Source organism: Elgaria multicarinata, chromosome 7, assembly GCF_023053635.1.
Source record: "Elgaria multicarinata webbii isolate HBS135686 ecotype San Diego chromosome 7, rElgMul1.1.pri, whole genome shotgun sequence".
NCBI lineage: Eukaryota > Metazoa > Chordata > Lepidosauria > Squamata > Anguidae > Elgaria > Elgaria multicarinata.
Genome location: NC_086177.1, coordinates 95168021 through 95188830, shown reverse-complemented (window position 1 = coordinate 95188830; position 20810 = coordinate 95168021). Strand labels below are relative to the sequence as shown.

General features: G+C 40.4%; 1 protein-coding gene and 1 pseudogene across 9 annotated transcripts in view; both read left to right on the top strand.

Moving 5' to 3' along the window:
- TRPS1 (transcriptional repressor GATA binding 1) overlaps positions 1–20810 on the top strand; it is a 286919-nt gene that overhangs the window by 239900 nt on the left and 26209 nt on the right. The window lies entirely within an intron of this gene.
- LOC134402031 (5S ribosomal RNA) lies at positions 14169–14288 on the top strand (annotated as a pseudogene).

Genomic DNA, 20810 nt, shown 5'->3' with positions numbered 1-20810 from the left:
TTCAAGGTCCCAATGGATTTTCTTATGAAAGAAGGTGGTGGGATTTTCCTCATTCCCTTGGGACTTGCCAGTATCCAGATAAGATTTATTAGCATGAGTGTGAATGAGAGCAGAATGTTGCTTGTTAATCATCATTGACGGCGTTGAGTGAATCCTGCATAAAAACCTGAAGTTTTTATTGACTCATTAAAACCTACTTTGTCTGGTTTTCTTTTTGATAATTGGAAAGTGGCTTGTTCTTCCTTCAGATAGCAGAGTCAAGCAGGTATGTACATGCATGTTTTTGCAATAAATCTGTCTCTGCACAGATTGTGCAGAATGCAAATCACCCAATGGAAAAGGTGGCTTGGCAGGTTGGCCGTTACTCTACCCAATTACAACACAGCTGATTTAGGGTTTATTTCCTGGTTAAAATTGCCTTGCCTTGCAGGATTGGTCTGCATGAACCATATGAAAAGGGGCTTGTTACCATGCGTTGAAATAACAATTCAGGAAGCTTTTAAAACTAGTGCAAAGGCATTTCAAAAGCAAAGTACGAATCATGTTTCAGAAACACACACACGCACACACCTGGAGGAACTTAAGAAGCTATCAGATAAGTTGCATTTTGTGTTCCAAATGGAACCAGAAGTGTAACAAATGGAACTCATATGAACTGATACACAAGATATGAAACTAGTTCTCTTTGGATGCAGTATCTGTTTAGAGTTTTGAGACCTACTGGTGGATGAGAACAAAATTCACTCCTGTGAGACCGACATAAGTCACAGCATTAGGATATTTTTAAAAAATAACTTCACTACTTTCCAAACTGTTCACTAGGGCGCACAAGTGTGCCATGGGAGAAATGTTAGTGTGCAGTGAAACGCCAATTAATTCAAAAGTTAAAGTCTCCTGTAATCCTAATGTACATACATATAAGGGAAGCTTCCGGCCTTTCCAATCCACCTCTGCTGAAGCTGATAATTTTACCCACTTATTATTATTATTATTATTTATTTATTTATTTATTTATTTATATAGCACCATCAATGTACATGGTGCTGCACAGAGTAAAACAGTAAATAGCAAGACCCTGCCATACAAAAGAGGGCAGGGCTCCTGCAACTTTAACTGTTGTGATGAAGAGGGAATTTCACCAGGTGCTGCATACATACAAATGACACCTGCTGAAATTCCCTCTTCTAGACAACAGTTAAAGATACAGGGGCGTTGTCCTCCTTTCCATACGGTCACCCTAACTTAAATGAAAGTCACATGACAACCTAGCTCTTCAGAACTGAGGCACCTTCACTATCACAGACAAGGCCTGGCTATTTACCAGGAAAAGCTGACATGCCACTCATCTGTCAATGGGACACAAGCTGGTGTATGATCACTGCCCCTTCCAGTGGGCACAAGACTGTTTGCCATGCCTCTGGCTCAATGCAGTTTCTGTCTCCAACTGTTTGGTGTGATTGTCGTTATTGGGATGATTTGCAAAGTAGATTTTTTGGACAATATTGCACAGAATGGCTTGTACCATACTGAGAATTGAATTAAGTCTTCATAGCAGTTGGTAAAAAAAAAAAAAAAACTACACACAGCTTATTCCATTCAGTTCCTCTAAACCACATAAAGTTAAATATTATTTGAACTTACATGAATCATGCATAAAATATACAACCTCCTTTGTGTAGCAAATTGTTGTCCTTTCGGCCCTTGTGGATGTACACTGGGATAATAGTCGGAACTGGAGACATGAAACCAGTAATTAATACACTATTGAACCAAGTTGGCTTATTGTGCATTTGCTAATTAAGGGTGATAGATACAGTAGCTTAGACTGACAGCAAGCATATTGCATCTAGCCAACAAAAAGTAAAAGGCCCGTTTTAATTTTGATTGTGTAGATCAGCCTTCTCCAATCTGGTTCCTACCCTGCATCATCTGCAGCCAGCATTGGCCATCTGGAGGGCATCAGGTTGAGAAAACTTGATGGAGATTTTGTCCTCACTGCCAGAGCATTCGGACTCCTGCAGGCAGAATCCAGTTGTTTCTTTCTGTTAGCACAACTGATGCTGCGCTAGTGGAAATGAGGTTTCAAACTATACACAAGAAGAGAAACAAACTAAAGTTACAATTGCCCAACCAGTCGGCCAGGTAACTAATATGCACAGTGATAAAGCCAAGCTAAAATACTATGGTTCCAACACTTTCCCTTACAGGGGCTTTTTTGTCTTGACAGATGAATCTCAAAAATGTCTCAGTACTTGTTGTTCTTTTATCATGGGCTGAAGTGACTAGAAAAGTGTTCCCGTGAAGGATCTCTTAAAGGTACAGAAGCCTTTGACAGGAAAGGAACAATCCTATGATGCCACCTATCATCACGTTTTGTGGTATTTCCCATCATAACTGTAACGCTTCATCTGCTAGTGCAGGATTAAAAGAATCCTGGTACCTAAGACTTGGTGTGTGGAGGCCTCCTGTGCAGGACAAACAAGAGAATTGGAAAGAAGTCCATTAATCAGTATGAGAGACAGATGAATTCCAGTGACAAAATTGATCCTAGAAATGCTGCATTATTAAATGGGAAAACTTGATTTTTAAATAAATAAACTAAGCGTGCAATCCTATGCATATTTAGACTGAAAAAAGTCTTACAACGTACAACATTTCCCAGCCAAACATGCTGACTAAGAAATGCTTGGAGTTGTAGGACTTTTTCCTGTCTAATCATGTATAGAATTACATACTAAGCTGCATATGATCCAGAGCATTTGAGACATTTGAAACAATTTGGAGTTACATATCTGCAAAATCATTTATTTTATATAATTTTCAATTTATAACATGCAAAAAACACATTGCTATTAAATAGAAAGAAATCTATTTCCAGTTTCTCCTGTCATCTGCAGAAAATTTTATCACGTATTGCTGCACTCTAAAAAGTGTGTTGTATGTAAATGGAATCATACTTCAACAATCCATTACTAGGTAGTTTAGCCTCTGGCATTAATGGAGCAATTAGAATTCTATTCATAATGCTTCATGATGAAGCCTGGTAATATGTATTTGTGTATATGCAAAGGATGTATTCAAGGATGGTCTTCTCACTGTAGAATTAGTTTCTGTTCTTTCTCTGATTGACTGGCATATTACAGCCCTGTTTCATTGTTTGACTGCAAGTGGACATGGCTTCCAGCAGTCATTCCTATTGATTATTATGCATGGTGTGAAGAAAGTGGATAGGGGGATATTTTTCTCTTCTGTCATAATACAAGAACCCCAGGTAATCCTATGGAAATGATTGGTAGGAGATTCAGGACAGATAAAAGGAAGGACTTCTTCTCACAGCACATAGTTAAACTATGGAATTCACAACCACAAGGTATGGTGATAACTACCAATTTGAATAGCTTTAAAAGGAGGTTGGATAAATTCCTGGGGGAGAAGGCTATCAATGGCTACTAGCCGTGATGGTTATGTGCTACCTCCTGCCTATGTACAACAGTTGTAGGAGAACATGGGTGCTGTTGCACTCGTGTTCTGTTTGTGAGTTTCACGTGGGGACCTGGTTGGCCACTGTGTGAACAGAATGTTATACTAGAAGGATCCTTGGTTTAATCTAACATGGCTCTTTTTCAACTTCAGCTATTGGGTGGTAAAGAAATGCAATAAATAAATAAGTTATGTTATTTATTAAGTACCATTAGAGTACCTGGTTTAGAGCATGGGAAGGGAATCTCCATGCTTAATCGGGCCCACAGAGGTTCCACATCTGGGCTTTGGAACCTCCTTGAATTATCCGAAGGCACAGAGCTTGGCATAAAAGCACCACCCTCTGTAGAAATCACCCCTGGAGGAACCCCCACGGTTATCTCTGATCTAGGTATTGGGGGAACCTGCCAGTGGGAGACTAAGGTAGGCCAGGAGGAGCGGCTGCTTTTCCCAATGCCAGCTGAATCTGTTCCAAGGTGCACACCATCCCTTTGGGGATGACTGCCCAAGTCCCTTTCTCCATACTGGGAGAGACAAGGGAGCCTTTCTCAGCATGGAGAAAGGCAAAATGCAGGATGATGGGGGTAATGATATCAGCAGGCGTGGCCATGCCCACTGACCTCCTCTGGTCCATGAAGGGGGGGAATTCAGGCACCCACCTAAAACTGGTTGCTCACCTCTGGTTTCAGAGCAAATGTTTCATAAACAAAAAATAGTCAGGCCCCTGACCATAAGGAGCTTTCAGGGTAAATTATATATACCCTATATAGTGGGGAAGAAAGAAGGGAGAGATGTGTCTCACAAGGCATGAAATTGAGACTATATAGTTACATGTACATAGTCTTGGTTGCAATGGGGGATGATGTTTGTTTATATATATTTCACTATAAAATTATTTGTATCCTGCCTTTCAGCCCTCAAAAGGTTGCTCACAATCATAAATTTATAAAATACAAAACAAACAAAAAACTAAAGCAAAAAATAATAATCCATTTAGCAGGAAAGAATTAATTAGAAAGGTGATAGATAGGCAGATAGACCTTCCATTCTGTGAATGTAGATCTACGCTCTCAGCTTAATCATCGAGGTCTCTCAAAGAAGAAACATTTCGAGACCTCGATGATTCAGCTGCCAGCAAAGTAATTCCCACTTTGTTCACTGAGGCATCCTCTCAGGAAAGTGTGCTTCGGATTGTAGCCAATGGATTGACTTCATTGGAGTCAAAGGAGGGTTTTTCCCCCGGTTTTTTTTGATCACCGCACTGGTGTGTGTGAGGATTTCAGCAATCAGGTTGGAGGGGAGTTTAACCCTTCTCCCTGGGAGTGTCGTGGTCCTACTGAGTTGGGCTGTACACACTTTTTCTAAAGTATAAAACAGAAGGGGGCAAAGAATAGACTCAGCTACATGTTTACACAATTAACATAACATGTAGTTTGACGCTAATTGTACATTCTGTTGTGTAGCAGTGTAAGGCTTGGTCTACAGCTCCATTTGGTCGTTAGCATCTTCTGTCCTCCTCCCCACCCCCCTTGATATTTAATGTAATATTGTAACTTTTAAAATTTTGCTGTAATGAATGTCAATTTCACAGGGTGTTGCTTTTTATTACACTCACAAGAACTAAATATAACACACACACTTCCAGGAACTCATAAAAGACCTCCCCCTAACCACCTCCACCCCCACCTCCTTTTTTTGGCCAAAGAATGAGTTTTTAATGAATCCAATAGCTTGAGTGTTTCATTCAGCTCTAGTGAGTGTAATAAAAAGTATTAGCCTACACACTGCTGTTGGATGTGCCTGTAAATTACATATCCCTTCTGATAGTATGCAATTATTTCTAAGCCGAGGTGGAGCATTCGTTTGCAATTGTAGATATTCAAATAGATCTTGCACATAAAACGATCTAGCTATTTAGAAGTGAAAGCCAGGGCTGCCGTTGTTTTTCCTTTACACGTTTATTGGGTAAGGAGCAGAACGGATTGGTAGTCTTGCCACAACAGCGTGTGTTTTCCTTTTTTAGGTTCGACTCTTGACGTTTTAAGTGCTGTTTTCATACTTCGATTACCATTTGAGTAGGAAACGGTATTTATGTGGAATACCAACGTATATTCATAGGCAAAAGAAATTCGGTGTTCCGTATTCTTCGTTGAATATCTGAGTCCGATGTCCTCATTTATTGCTATTGTTGTACATGCCTTTGTAATTTCTTAATTGGATGGGCTGTAACCTGCTCTATTTGGGGCTACTTTTGTACACAGCTCGGAAACTGCAGCAAACTCCTGAGTGGCATAGTGGCCTCATTTTGAATGGAGAATTGTTTTGTTTCCCCCACCCCAACCCAAGAATTGTTGATTCTCTTCCAATGTGTTGTTGCTATTGTGTCATTATGGCATTACGAGCCACTCTCGGAAGCCTTAGGAGGCCGCAGGGCAAGATAGAAATTGTTTAGGTCATTTATTTTGCTTTTTTAGTGGTCCTTGTAAGTCATGGTTTTAAATCAAAAAGGGTTTCAGGCTAAGAAATCTGTGGCTAAGATACACAGGGTGGGAGGGAATAATATAATTACTTGTAGCTTTTGATAAACATCCCAAATTTTGCTTCAAAGAACAGATGTGGCTCTAATAATCTGAACCATTTGCATTTTTCGATTAAACCTTTCTTGATTGCATTGCACTTGATATGTATACTTAAACCTCTATGTTAAATGTTGCACTTTGATACAGAGCATATTGTTTGACTTTCTTCTTATGATCTGACAAGCTTCATTATATAATAAACTAGTTTAAATAAATCTTAAAGACATAAAAGTGGTCCTGACAAGATGAAAAAATGAAACACACACAAATGATATATTGGTTAGATGTTCCAGAAAGAGTCAAAAGGGTTGGTCTCTCTCTCTCTCTCCCTCCCTCTCTCTCTCTCTTTTCATTCAGATTTTTTTTTTTTGAACATGTGTTTTGAATAAAGCTGTAAGGCATTTTCCAGTAACCAGGGTTGTATTACAAAAATGAGTAAAGTAAAACAAAAGGAAAACGTGTTTCAACATTTTATAACGTATTGTCACACATTGTTGCACACTTCCAGCTGGAAGTAAATGTGACATTTATAATGCTAATTTTTCAAACCTAACCCTTTGAAAACATACACAGTGTTACTTAGAATGATTTGTACTTGTGGAAAGAGCTGGAGTAATGAGCTTACTCAATCAGGGATGTTGTTGGGTTCCTAATAGTCTTGAGGCAACTGGAGTTTCTTGCAATTTCTCAGAGCCAGTTTTAAAATGGTTCATTTTAATGTGATCTGCTACCAGCTACTGATGAACAAGGTTATAGAACATTTGACTTGGGCAGGACCTACACTACTGCTTTATAAAAGTATTGAAGTGCACTGACAACTGTTGGGGCCCATGACACATCCCATATGCCATTTTCCAATCGCTTTCAAAGTATCCTGTTTGAAAAAGATCTTGACTTAGATTGTTAGAAGCACTAAGTTAGTATTATGAGGGTGGAACTAGATGTTATAGAACCCATATGGTTCTGAGAAACATAGCAGCTTAACATCTCTGCTTTCCTCTACTCTGGAACATCAAGTAATATAACATTTCTGACATGCCGGAATTGCTTTGCAAGTTTCCCCGGCTTAAATTTACTGGGTGCCCCTTTTTGAGGGCAGGGAAACTCACAACATGATGAGAACATGTCTCCCATTCTTTGTAGTAATAAATGTTACTGGAAGGGAGAGGAGAAAGAGGAGATGTGGGGTTGGTGATTTCATCATCGAGCTGTGACCTGAGGTGAGCCAAGAACCATATAATAGTTCTAGGATTATGCTGTTTACTTCTGGGGACAAAGGGCATGTCTACACCATGCAGTTATTCCGGGATCAGCTCAGGAATGTCCTCGTGTATCCATATGATGCACAGGGGATCCCAGGGGCAACCAGGGATGCGCAGAGACACGACTTGGGACCACAAGACCTGACGGAACTCCTCTCCCAATATGAACCTACCCGTACGCTATGCTCAACATCTAAGGTCCTCCTCCAAGTGCCTACTGCAAGGGAAGCTCGGAGGATGGCAACAAGGAAGAGGTCCTTTTCCATGGCGGCTCCCCAATTATGGAATTATCTCCCCAATGAAGCTCGCCTGGCGCCAACATTGTTATCTTTTTTGCGCCAGGTCAAAACTTTTCTCTTCTCCCAGGCATTTAACAGCATTTAACAACATATGCTAAGCTTCTTCGTTTTTTAATGGACCCCAGAACTGTTGTTGTTTAAATGGATACTGTTGTTTTATACTGTTGTTTTTATATTTTTGATGGTTTTAAATTATGTATACCCTTTTAATGTTCACTGTTTTTAACTTTTGTAAATTGCCCAGAGAGCTTCGGCTATGGGGCGGTATATAAATTTAATAAATAAATAAATAAATTTCCCCAGGATAACCAAGACCTTGGTTATCCCATTTTTTCCCCACAGTCTTGGGAAGATCCCGAGCGCCGCAGGGGTGTGGATACCTGTTCCGGCTTCTCCAGCTTTCAAAATGGGCATGGAGTTGTTGGGGGGGGGGAGGCTCCATGCCTTTCGGGGGGGGCAGTACTTTCACCATCCCTGGGATGGCGGAGAGTTGGGCACAGAATTTTTTTTAAAAAAATTGTCTTTTTTTCTGGATCAGGGCCACACAACCGGCTCCGCTTCTAAAAAAAAACAAAATGGTATGCGTGGCCGTATAGAAGCTGGGGGAGGATAACGGAAGCAGGTGAGTCCGCGATCCTCCCCCCTCCCTCCCACTACACCCTTAGGTGTAGATGAGCCCAAAGTTAATGTATCCTGAGCTGCTGCAGTGTATCCAGGGGAGAAATACCCTATGCGAACAAGCCCAAACTGTGCCCTTAATAGTGTAATCTTATAGATGCCACCTCTGAAGTTGAATTCAATGGGTCTTACACCCAAGTAAGTGTATATAGGATTGCAGCCTTGGTCTCATTTCCATGGCCCCATGCAATACTTGTTCTGCTATTTAGGGATGCTGCCATAATTTGCTAACTTTGATTTCTGACATGGATATTTTAATTCGGTGGGGATTCAGCAACTAGATTGCGAAATCTTTGTGTATGCTTCTCTTAGGGAAATTCCCCTAACCTGGTAGGGAAGGGACGACTTCACAACCGGTCCAGAAATGGAGATTCTTTATTTTCTGTGTACACAGGAGAAAAGCCCCATACCTCATACAAACTGACAGCAGAGACTCTCTAACCATTAGCCACATCAGCATACATTTATACTTTATCCAAGTTGCTCTAATGAAGTCATACTTTTCCCGCCTCCCTCCTTTGACTGATCACAAGTCCCATACATGTTCTACAAACAGAAAACCATTCTTACATAAACAATGCCATATTTCGGCAGTTGATGACCAATACAAAAGGTTGCATTCTGTTCTTTGATAAGCACCACAAGGAGAGATAGTACTGCCAGAGTATACTCTGACCCTTTAAAAGTCCCTGGCCAGAGGGTTTTCAATGGTTTGGATGCCTCTATGTCTGGGGAAATATGGAAACTTGCTTCTGGCCTCAAGGCCTTCTTTCCCTGATATGTTCTGCTATCGGGTGTGGGGCAAAGGGTTTAGGACAACCTTGGAGCCTCAAGTGAAGACTGGAAACTTTATTATTTTCCATGAGGAGCCACGAAGGTGGCTGGCAAGGCCAGAAGTGTGCATGCTTTTGTACTTTTATTCACATTGGAGTAAGGGGCTTCAGGTGGGCTTTTCAGATTTCTTTATCACTTCTAAGGCAAAAATGGAAATGAAATAAAAATGGGCAGCCTTGGATGTGCAACATCTTGCACATGCTCAGAGTTTTCTGTACAATGCCAGCAAAGACTTATGATTCCTCCCCAAAGCTTGACAGGATTTGTACTCCCACTGGGTCTACATCTTCTCCGTCCCATCCCATCTTATGATTTCTGTAGGTGAACCCCTGGGCATATTTAGAATGTTAAAGTAGAGTTGACAAGTGTATGCAACTTCTTATTTTAGTCTTAGTGAAACTAATTAGGGCCTCTCTCTCTCTCTCTCTCTCTCTCTCTCTCAAAAAAAAAAATGATTTAATTGCTCACGTGTAAAATACAAAGATCTTATAGAATGTCACTCTTCAAAAGAACAAGAATCCCAACCAAAGAGTTTAATTGTGTTCATTTCAAGTTGAGGAAGTTTTAAGGCTGAAAAACCAAGCCACTAACACCTGAAATGATCGTATGTAGTTATCTCTTTTGTATTCCAAATTTTCTAGCAAAAAAGAAAAGAAGAAAAAGATCCTATTATTTTCCCCAATCAGAATTGTACAGAAGAATCCTTGTCTGCTATAATTGTGATGGATGTAAGCAATCTGGTCTTTGTATGCAAAGCCTTTAAAATACTTGCCCGTTTAAATGTTATTACACAGTATAATTATCATTGCATTGTAATTGTTCTTTACAACTGCTTTGTACTACTTTAATGTTCTATCATTATTCACATTTTTCAATCAGTTACAAATGTTTAAAAATCTAGCTGGAGCTGTAAAATTTCAGTCCAGTTCCTTGGCAGGAGCGATGCTTCTCCTTGGTCAAAGGAGTTTGTCCAGCTGGTGGTACCCCATCCCGTATGGAGTTAGAACATTCATAAGATCATAGAATCATAGAATTGTGGAGTTAGATGGGACCAGAAGGATCATCTAGTCCAACCTTCTGCAATGTGCAGGAAAACCAGTTAAACCACCCATGAGAGGTGGCTGTCCACCCTCTTCTTAATAACCTCCAGAGATGGAGCACTTACAACCTCTCCCACACTAGAGGCCTTCAAGAGGCAGCTGGACAAGCATCTGTCAGGGATGCTTTAGGGTGGATTCCTGCATTGAGCAGGGGGTTGGACTTGATGGCCTTGTAGGCCCCTTCCAACTCTGCTATTCTATGATTCTATGATTCTATGAATTCACATCATTGGTTTGACATGGTAATGATATGATAAAACCACCCTGGTACAATGGCATATTAACCACTGGCATGGTAACCAGTCTTGGGAGTGATCTGATACACACTATGGCTGAATTCACATAACACGCTAACCCATGATGGTTTATTTTCGGTTAGCTTGTTGTCTGTGGGATGTTTCCTCCGCACACACAGTGGATTATTTCCCTGAAATAAGCCACCCTGAGAACTCATGGCCTGCAGTAACAGCTATCCACCTATGGTGGATAGCTGTTACTTTCCTAATTAGTTTCACCTATCCTATGTGTTCCAGAAGACTAACCAAAGCTCTTTAATTTATCTTCCACCCCATATTCTTAAATTATATAGCAATTTATTCCAGAGAACGAACTGAAGCAGTTTCTTAAACATTCTCAGAAGACATTCTAAATCCTTAAACTCTACTGCAGAATATTATTTATAAATTGTAGAAGGGGCAAACAGTTCCAGACCGTGCAGGAAAATCCTTCCATTTTTGTTTCAACAGAATTTTTATTAGGAGACTAGAACTGAACTAAAAGACATTTAGAACTTAAACTCCCGTTGTTTATTTACATCAGTGTGACAGTAACAGTGATTAGTTTATCATCATGTGTTCATTAAATAAAATCACATTTGTAGTTAGGAGTCTTATTTAAAAAAGATGAAGTCATCAAGCACAGATATTATAGCTGTAAAGGCTGATGAAAGACCGAGTGGCTAGTGTTCCCTTGTGGAATTAAATATGTCAAAACAACTTATATGCAGTGGAGCAAATTCTGCATAAAAGCCAATAAAATTGCGGGGGAAACCTTCAAAAGGCAAGCAGTTTTTTTTAAAAAAAGGAAAAACAGAACCTCCTGGGAAATTTTCACAAGTTTGACCATGATATTATTTGACTTTTCATAGGTTAGCTAGATAATAGGATAGAACTGTTTGGTTGTTGTTTTTTAAAAAAGGGGGGGTTAAAAATGTCCTCACATAGTTGTAGTAGGTGAAATGAGTTGGTTTGGGCTTGCAGCCACTCTATAAGGCATATGTAATAGCACGTAGTGGTATTGTCTTGAGCTGGTAGTGTAGTGCCACTTTAGGTAGATTATAATATAAGCATGCACTGCAAGCAGAAATTTAGCTCTGCAGGAGTAGGTCTAGAACCTTCTACTTTGTATACCCATTTTCAATGGGTTTCTTTTCTTTTTTTAATTGCAGAGGGATTTTGCAATTAATTGCAATTAATTGCAGAGGCACCATTGCAATTCATGCCAGTTCAGGATTTTATCATCTCTTTAATCTACATGTAGAAGTCTTGTTGTACAAAATGAGGTGATGAGCTGAAGTGATAAAATTCGGGACTGCACCACTTCAGAATGCAATTGGAAGATTACATTTTGTACAGAATGCAGAGAGAGGTCTATCCTGAATCTTTCTTCTTCCTGTGTTAGTTTACTTTATGCAGGCTATTGTTTATTTATTTGGTAATGTGGACAAGATTTCAAAGATGTACAAGCCCAGATATTCCCGCCTCTGTCTTCCACCTCAGATTGAGTAATTTGTACATTGGGTTTCACAATTTAATAAGTATTGGGCAAAAGGTGGGATACAAATAAACATAATATTAATAAGGAGAAGTAGTAGTAGTATGTCTTTACTACTCATGGTGTGTGACAACTAAGATCGACCAAGGCAATCTCCCAAGTTCTATCTATAATGAGTTTCAAACACAGAGTTTACTAGGTTCCATCTCCTACACTATTATAGCCAATGGTTGCAACCCCATGTATCATTGCCTAGATTTAAATACCATTGGAAGTAACAGGACTTACATACAGTTATCTATGTTGGCAAATCTGCAGCCAGCAGTGGTTGTATTTTTGGCTGCAAAGGGTCAAAGCTGTTAGACAGATTAGTGATGACAGCATATTCAAGCCAATGTTAGATGATTCACTGGAGATCAGTGGTATAGTGGAGAGGGGAACATAAGGGAGCGGTCCAGGACTTTTTTCAGAGCAGGAGTGTGATGAAGTCATCTGCTGGAGTGCTAGGGTAATTGATGGACTCTCCTTGTTCTGACAAGGGGATGAGATGATGATAAGGCTTTCAAGTTTTGCTTTGTTTGTGACAGATTAGCATAGAGGAGGTTAGGAAATTAGGAAAATAATCAGAGTCTGGATGCTTCTTTCCTTTTATTTGATGATGTTCCTACTTCATGTTAACAGTTGAAATGCTGGCACTTCTTTGCAGGATTATTTGCATTACTAATTAAAGACTAAAGGTTGCATTTCAGTTAACTGAAACATGCTCAACATGTTTTGCAAGTTGATATTGATGTTGTTATTACTTATTGCATTTGTATACTGCCCATAGCAGAAGCTCTCTGGGCAGTTTACGTAAGTTAAACCTGTGCACTCAGAAGAGAGCACTACTCAGTTCAATGGAGCTCAATCTCAGGTCAGTATGCATAGAATTGTAGTCATGCCCTGTAAACTTAATTATGAGATTTTATTAATGGTTGATTGTTGGATGTCTTTCTTTTACGATGAAGCTTTTAATCAGAGAGAGCTAGCTGTTTTGAATATAAATGCTAGAAAATCAGTTTATCTATTTAGATAGGTATCTCTCCAGATATATTTTTGGAGGCATGACTATAGATTCTGCTTGGGGCCTGACTACGGGGGCTGTAGTTATGACCAGATACAAAAAAGGGCAGGGCTCCTTCAGCTTTAACAGTTGTAATGAAGAGGGAATTTCACCAGAAGTTACATGCATACAAATGACATGTACTGTAATTCCCTTTTTTATGCAACTGTAAAAGATACAAGAGCCCTGTCCTCCTTTCCATATGGTCACCCTACAGTTTGATTGCTTCAGTCAACCCTTCTTGCCAAATTCTGCTTTTAACTGCTTTTATTGCTTTTAAATTATATATTGTTTTAACTTGGATCATGGTTTAATTTTTTTTTAACTGTGTATATTTATTGTTTTATACTGTATGTCTTTATCTGTACGCCGCTCTGAGATCTTAATGCTATAGGGTGGGATATAAAAGTTTTAAATAAATAATAAATGAATTCCTCAGAGGAGGTCTCCAGGCTTGCATTGCAGTGGTGGGCAAAGGCAAAAGAGGAGGGCAAAAATACCAACAATTCCAGTTTGCAGCAGCAGCAGCAGTAGTTTATTACGGTCACAAGACAAGCAAACTAAAATAGTACTGTGAATAGAATGACATAAAAGCAGTAAGAGTAAATTAAAAATACAATTTAAAAATTAAATTGAATAAGTAGATTTAAAAAACAACAGCACACAATTGCATCTGCCCCACTCATAAAAATACAAGATTTAACAAGTAAAAACATTGTCAGACATTTAACATCATCCCACGCCGACAAGCAATTGAAGCAGCACAGAATCTAGCCATCTTGGCAGCTACCTGTGAATTCTGGTCAGCCAAGAGATAAGCTATATAAAACACTTCAGATCTCCCCGGTATTCCTTGTAAAATAGGAGTTCTAAAAGTATGCCAAAAATCATGATAGAAGGAACAGTATAGCAGTACGTGGCCAACAGTCTTCACTACACCACCACACCGTTCACAATATGGGGTACTATTGTATCTTCCTTCCAGAAGTGCATTGCAAGTAATAACATCCACCTCCTCTCTCTAAATTTCGGGTGTCTGATAGCTACACTTATATGAGCTTGTCTACGGTCATAATACCCTGAATGTGTCCAATCTCATCTGATCACGGAAGCTAAGCAGGGTCAAGGCCTGGTTAGTACTTGGATGGGAGACTGCATGGGAATACCAGCTGTTGTAGGCCAGTTATGTTGTAGCTTACAGCTCTTACCATCAGTAACGAAGGCTTAGGAGAAGAATTTGACCTTTTAGATTGGGGGGAAACTGCACAAAAGCCAAGAAACCATCAATGATTGGGGGGTCAGGAAGGGGCATGGCTCAGACTGCTGGGTTGGGACCCAGGCCTGTGGTTCTGCAGCTCTGCAGCAGAGCATGCAAAGAGCTAGATGGTTTTGCCAAAAGCTTCATAGAAAAGGTGGGTTTTGAGGCCAAACCTGAACAAATTAAGAGATGCGGCATCGTGCAGGTGTTCTGGAAGGCAGTTCCCAGTGTACAGGGCAGCCAGAGTTAAAGATCAGGTGGCTTGGCTCACCTGCTTAAGCTCACCTGCTTGTTTTGCTAATGATTCTGTATAATCTGAATGGCAGGGGGCGATTGTGGTTTGGGATTGAGGGGTGAGTGCCAGTGGTGGGGTTGGGAACTGCCTAGTGATGATGGCGGTAGCGTTTGTTCTATGCCTCTGCCACTTACATTGGCCCTAGTTGAATGTCCCTGTTTGGAAAATGCCATATATGTCAAGAGAAACAAGAAGTATTACAAATGCAATGGTGTAAACAAAAGCCACTTTAGCACTTTATGAAAGCACAAGCCTCTGCCATATTAACCCAAGCGAAATTTGTCCTCTCTGTGGTTAAAAATCTGCACAATTTAACCTCTAGATAAAGTAAGGCACAATAGCATATTGCATTTTCTTCATTTAGAGCTTTTGGACCTGTTTCATTTTTGTGCTTTTTGCTCCCCGGTGAGCAGCTGCCTGCTTCCTTCTTATACTAGAGGTCATCTGCGGTCAGGACCACCAGTTACATCTAAGCTAATGTGCAGAGCTACATAAAGGTAAATGCAGCCATCACTGTCAGAAGATAACAGTGGGAACGGACAAGCTCCTGCCTGCAAGTGCTTTGGCCACAATCCGGCTAAAGTTAAGCAAGTTTTTTTAAAAAATGCCTTTGAGATCAAGCATATGCTTTGAAACTCCTATTGAATCCAATAGGTCTAAACTCTGTGCTTGGCCTTCCATCATGAAGAAGCATCGACATTTCCTACACAGGAAATTAATGCAATACTTTGGGGGAAAGCTCATAGTATATTATCAGCAAAGATGAGGATGCCATTCTCCCTTCCCCTACCAAAAAAGAAAAGAATGGATAAGAGAGGACAAAGAGATGGTGTAAGATGGTAAATTAAGTAGTTGTTGATGAAGAACTGATTTACATAGTCAAATTGCTATGTTGTAGATACAGGCTGAGCTCACAACATGCTTCATCATGACCACTTCTCAATTCATCTTGATTGCCCCACTATTCAGGCCACAAAGGGCTGCTCTGAAGTTACTTGGAAATGTGGATTGACTTGCACAATCAGTGCAGTAGATGCCCTACCCATGTTCAAAACCCATCTAGTTTGGTTGTGCGAATGAGTCCAAAGTCACCACTGAATCCCCATCATGGAGCCAGGGCTTGAGCAGCCAATGCACCATGCCCCTGAACAAGAACTGGCAATAAAACATGCTAATTTAGCTGTCAGAATGGGCCCTTCTTGGTGAGATTAATAGAACTGATTTATTGTCTTGACAGCCATTCCATTCGCAGCGATGTACAGGTACGTTTTGTACTTCAACAAGTGCTGACATTTATTTATTTTTTACCTAATACTAAACAGGCTAGGAGATCTTTATGTTTCTTTTCTTTGTTTATGGAACCTAACATACTGGGCATTTGGTATTTATTTTTAGAAAAAAAAAATGTTCCCATTTACCATCTATCATTCCTTCTATTAACCACCCCCACTACTGTGGGTTAATCAAACATACACTTTTTTTTAAAAAAAAAAAAACATATTCCTGTTTTTTTGTGTTTTTTTAATTGATTGCACCAATCGGACACATGTGAATGATAAAGGCAACCATTGGAACTGTTTGCTCAAGAGCTGCGTTACTGATGATAGCACATTTTATATGGCAGCCTGTTGAAATGATTTAGGTTGGAAAGATGCTAGCTACCTTATCTTCAGCCGAGATGATGGATGTTCCTTGTACATCTGCACTCAAGAAAACACAACAAATGCCGTCTCATTTATATAAATACTTGTCAGGTGACTGCCTAATTTTACAGGCAATTGAGTCTTATCCAAGCAGCCCTGGGTACTTGGAACACCCATTACATCTTCTTCTGTGGCATCATAAAAAAGCTACTCTTCTTCACCTCCCCCACACACCCATGCCTTCTTGTACAAAACCAACTTTCTTTCTTTCTTTTTACCGTTATCACATCAAAAGGGGAAGCATGCCATTGTCTAGCAACTGTCTTAGATCTTGTCATAGTAAATCACAAGGCAGGATTAATTTATTGTATTATTTCATCCAAACAAGAGACTCCCCATTTCCTTTTCAGAAATGTAAAATATATATACATCTAGAGTTTGGTGAAAAGATACCGGTAAAGTGATAACATCTGGCTGGAGCAAATCGCTGCCAGCTAAAGAATGGTTTCCTCTCTGTGGGCCTGACCAGAGACTGATGTTGTGCAGATGTGCAGCCAGGCCTGACTGTAAAAGTTATAAACATTGTCATAACATTGTTCGACTTCTCTAGTATTTCCTGTCTTCTGCTTAACACTTTATTACTAAGTTTGGCCGCCTGCCAAGGGCAATGCAGGGAGTTTAGGGCCTCTGGCTTGAAATTTAAAACAAGTCCAGAATTCATTGGGTTTCATTTGATATGTGAACTCTGATAACTCACACTTGTTAAAATAAAGCCGCTTACGATTCAAGTTAGATTTACACAGGCTTTGAAGGAGCACGGGAAAGATGAGGAAAACGCTCACTTTTTCCCCCCTTGCGTCCCCTTTCATAACTTTACTATTTGGCACTTGGTCCCGTAGATATGGAGGGCGGGAGAGAACCGGGGAGAGAGGAGGAGAGAGAAGAAAGAGATTTGGAGCAAGGAACAGCTGATTCAGAAGCTGGACAGCTTACAGAAAACTTGTGTTCATTTCCTGTATTAGACGCAGTTCCCTAGGCAGAGAATAGGCCTTTTCTTTCAACACTTCGGAGCACGTTCTTTCTCTTGGCTCCTTTTCAGATTAGGCAGGCCGCATGAGGCTCATTGCCTATACATCATAAAAAAATAAAATAAAAAGAAGGAGGTGAAAACAAACAAATGAGATACCAACAGGGTTCTTTTCTTCAAAGCTTATTATGTGCCAGGAGTTGCACAGAAACATTAACCAGTTTAAAGGCAAGTTAACACACACACATACAGACACAGACACACAGTTTCTTTTTCTTGTTATGTAGATGTGATTGATTGGCAATTTTTTTGACCACAATCTGTGGTTAAGATTACATCAGTTCATGAAGCACTAAGTCTTCAGGGACTTCCCTAAAACAATCTCTTTCATATACGTGTGTGCCTGCACAAAAAAAGTGGGGTTTTTTTTGTTTATTGCAGTCCGTTGCATTCATGTATGTGTTTATCAGTTCCATTCCCCATACAAAAAACTAGACCAGTTGTTTACCAATAGTCTGTGGCCCAACTTAAAGACAGACTAGAGCTTTTAGAAGCCCACTTTCCTCCTCTACCATGATTGCAAGTTTCCCAGAAAGATGTTGCTTTGTATATGGGGGTGGTTTCATTGCCATCAAGTCGCTTGATATACATATACCGTATTTCTTCGATTCTAAGATGCACTTCCCCCCCCCCATATAAACATCTCTAAAACCGGGGTGCGTCTTAGAATCGCAGGTGCGTTTCTTATTTCTTAGAATCAATGCTTTTTTTCTGTTGGTGGTACTGAAATTAGTGTGCGTCTTACAATCGATGGCGTCTTAGAATCGAAGAAATATGGTACTTTAAAAAAAAAAGCTTTCTTAAATTTAAAACATTTTCAAGGTGACTTACAACACTTAATAATAAACAAATAAATAGTTTAAGTCTGCAAGTCTAAACACACTTATTTGGAGCAAGCCTTATCTGTTTTAAACATTTATAAGCCACTTAACCATTCCAAAATTCCTAGGTGGTATGCAAAATGAACATCGGTTGAAACACAATGAACTATAAACTCAGTGCAATACAGTGGTTGGTAACTGCTGCCCTCGTGACTGCCATTTTTTCTGGGAGCAACCTTATATCCACAGGAAGAGGATATACTGCCCCAACAGTCACAAGGTGCATGTGGCAGTACCTGAGAGGGTTTCCGTAGATGAGCACAGTGGCCAGGCAGGTGTCGTAAATCACCAGCGTTGTGAGATAAGCAGTCTAGAAACATCAATGAACAGTCTGTGGTCGTATACTAAAAGTATCTGTCAGAAGCCGAGTCAAACAAGACCGGGTTCAGCAATGCGCAGAAGAGTCATTAAGGTCCTTTCCAGAGTTGGGTTGCGTTCAGGCAAGGTCAAGGGGCTGTATATAAGCGACGAGGACGAAGTATCAAAAACAACACTTGCTTCCAGCACCCACTCCGTGCCTCTGGTTTGCCCATATTGGGATGGTGGTGATTAGGGATTGAAGTCAGCTGCGTCGGCCTGCAGCTAGCTTCTGCCTGTTCCTGCGAAGGGCTACTGCCCAAACAGTCCCAGGCTCAGCTGTTCCTCCTTCCTGCTCTATCCCAAACTGAGGCACAACAGCAGGGACATAAAGAATCAAAAGGTCCCTTCATTGTGCACAGTAATACTTAACACTAAACTAGCAATCCTAAATTCATTTACTAGGGAGCAAACCCGATCCATAAACATGCATTTATGTACAACTTTATTTCTCGAACAAAGGTAGGATGGAGTGTGGCAGGTGGAATCAAGTCTGTTTTTCATTACTTGTATTCTGCAGTGCTTCTTTTAATGAATAAGTAGTGAGTCAGGTTAGGACTGACACAGAGCTAGTTCTTCATCACTGGAAGGAAAAGAGAAAGAAATAGGTTTTAATCTCCAAATAACTTATTCCAAAAAAAAATTCTATAATTATAGAAGTCAATATAGCACTTTACACCATCAGCAAAACTTGCAGGTCCCTGCCCCATGGAGCTTACAATCTAAAGATTGACATTGTGGAGAGAACAGAGGAATAGAAGGGTCTGGACAGGCAAGCGTAACGAAGGATGCATGTGAGGAAATTCAGTTACCCTTGCTTAGATTTCATTGTGGTTTGAGAGTTATGGTGCTTCCAGATAAGGCTTTTATGATGCAATCACCCTGCCTTATTCCTAGAATTGTATGGGGTGGTGTACAAACACCAACACCTTCTATTTATAGCCCTCTGGTTTTCCCACCTCTTCTCCTTGTCTCTGTTAAGGAAAGTCCAAATAGTTGTGCAGTATCTTCTGATTGGTAGCGCTAGAAGCCATCCATCTGGAAGCATCCTTAAGAGATTTGGGGAGAGGTGGAACTTGAGGATGAAGTTGAAGTAGTAGGAACATCTCGTTGTTTTTTGTGGGACTACTCAAATGGTAAAGCAACTTAAGGTCAGTGATTAAGGGGGGATAAACAGGTGAAAAATGGGGGGAATAGCATTGCGAACAACAATGTGCAAACAGTTTTGGGAGCCCCATTAGATCTTGTTTTAGTATACAGGGCAGGTGTCAAGGGAAGGCATGGTTGGGCATCTGCCGAGGGATCATATCCCAGCAGAAGCCCACTGAAAAGGGTCCTTGGTGTTGCTCCTTCCCTTTGCCATTGCAACCTGCTTGTTCATCTGCTACTTGCTGTGACCCAGACAACAGTGGTGATGAGATGGAGGAGCAGCAGATTCCACTGCTTTCTTGCTTACTAGCTCTCTGCCTGTAGAGCAAGCAGGTGATAGGAACTGATGAGAAAGAGGAGGAACAGCTGGTGACTGTGGCATTGAGTCAGTAGACTCAGAGAGTGTGTGTGTGTGTGTGTGTGAGAGAGAGAGAGAGAGAGAGGAGAACCATTGGGAATGTCTTGCCCAAGGGTCCTTCAAAACCAGTGGAGCCAGCACTGTTAATTATACTTCCTATGTAAACCCCCATGTAATCTGCATTGTCTGATCGTAATAGATGCACCCACACACTGTGACACAGACACGTGTATTACACAATGAACCAGCAGCATTCGGAGTATGGAAAAACTACAAAGCATTTCTGTTGATCGAAGAGCCAGCGAACAGACCTCCCGATTCGCAACACTCATAAACACCAATTGTTCCAATTGGTTGCATTTGGAATTCTGTTTCTGACTCCACGTTGTCATTAGAGCAGATGGGAAGGTGGGTCTCCAAGGTGGCTGCAAGAAGTGGATTTCAGAAATGATTTGCACGGCTGGCATCTTTATTGTTGAAGAATGTCCTACTGAAACCTACCCACTCACGTCTGAAAGTATGTGGTATGTGTGCATTCTGTACTGTTTTAGCCTGGCTGCACTGCATTCCTACATGGCATTCTTTTCTTCTCTTCTCTTTTCTTTTTCTACACATTGACGTTCCTGCATTGCATTAGAATACTTCTGTTCTTGTTTTTGAGCACTGGATGTTATT